Raw genomic sequence first — 1,662 nt, forward strand, 5'->3', positions numbered from 1 at the left:
GATTACGTGTAGGCTATCATCAATCTCTGTCTCTCATAAAGTGATTTATAAAAAAGTAGGTGCAATTGACCACCTCGTTTCGTATATGGCTATGATATATTCTGTTAATAGATGGAATTTTCTCCCTCTTTAGTAGTTTCTTAAAATTTGATGCAGTTTTTAGCTCGCCTTGACATCGTCAAGATGAGCTACTGCGATGGGGTGTCGTACGTCCGTCCGTCCGTCCGTCAACATTTGGCTACGGTCAACGATAACTCAAGAACCGTTTGACCCACATGTTTCAAATTGCATATAGTTGTTACTCCTATGGGAGAGGTTTGAACGTCCTATTTTGGAGCACACCAGTTGACCTACATTCGAGCGACGTCCACTTTTTGGCAAAAATGAAAATGGCCATCTAAATTCAATCGATTTTGTTAAATTTTGGTATGTGAATGTGTAAGGCTAGCCCTAAAACAGTTGTAACTCCTATGGTAACCCGGCCAGGCTGTGTGACTAACGTCAATATACACAATATAGACAATATAGTCAATTACTAACCCTAGCAAAGACCGTTTCTTGGAGCTACTCCTATGAGAGAGATGACAATGTCCTATTACATATATTTCGTCTAACTGGTCAACAACTCTACAATCATACCTATATACGTGTAATACTGTGTTTTAGAGTCTTCGTTACAGTAATTTGAATGGAATATTTTATTGTTTTTATTTGCGCGATATTTGAAAACCAAAATGGCGATCATTTAGGCATATCGCCATCTCTCGACTTTTAGATCTGAAACATTTATTTTCGTATCAAAACTTATGCATATATCATTATCAAGAGTATATAATGGGAGATATGCTATATAATGGGAATTCTCCCATATATACTCTTGCTTTATATATCCCCCCTCCCTCTTCTATCACACCCAAGGTGAGCTGCAGTATCGTTGACACTTTCATTATATGCAGCATCCAACCCCACACTTAAAGTACCTAAACACCTTCCGTAGAATTTGGGTATCATTGGAAAAGCATGCTCTTCTATCATGTTTGCGTTTCTACGTCGAATTGAATGCTTGCTCAAAGCGTACAAAAGAACATCGATAACACCCGATTACGCTCACGTTTTCTTAAGACACATGATTGTGTTGATGCATGCAACAGAATCACGTGCAATATATAGCTAAATAAAATCCATTACTGCACGCAGTAACTAGTCAGAGATGCTCTGGGTATATATATGAATAATTTCTCCTGTGATGTTATGCAGACTTATGTGTAGATAGTTCGTTTCATGCCCTCGTCCTAGGTTTTGTATTCAATTTGTCATCTGTTCATTTTAGTTATTGGCATTGGCGTTATCGCCATAGAATAATTACTGTATATCGGGAGAGAAATTCTACTATTACCTTGTATCACGAATACAAACCATGCTGTTTGTGTCACGAGTGATAACAGTGAAAAAATACCTTCCGTGTTGAGCAACGACGTCTGAATTCATAATTGCCACGGGACGAGATCGGACGGGAAGGCACCCTAGTAAGAAACCCGTGGGTACGCCTATCCTTTACGAAGTGAGCTTACCTCACCCTCCTCCTTAGCTATCTTTTAACAAGTGAGTTTACCTCACCCTTCTTCTCAGCTATCCTTTAACAAGTGAGTTTACCTCACCCTT

General features: G+C 39.0%; 1 protein-coding gene across 1 annotated transcript in view; it reads left to right on the forward strand.

Moving 5' to 3' along the window:
- LOC106812052 (centrosomal protein of 135 kDa-like) overlaps window positions 1-1,662 on the forward strand; it is a 44,247-nt gene that overhangs the window by 28,149 nt on the left and 14,436 nt on the right. The window lies entirely within an intron of this gene.

This window comes from Priapulus caudatus, unplaced genomic scaffold (genome assembly GCF_000485595.1).
Source record: "Priapulus caudatus unplaced genomic scaffold, Priapulus_caudatus-5.0.1 Scaffold604, whole genome shotgun sequence".
NCBI classification, from domain to species: domain Eukaryota; kingdom Metazoa; phylum Priapulida; class Priapulimorpha; order Priapulimorphida; family Priapulidae; genus Priapulus; species Priapulus caudatus.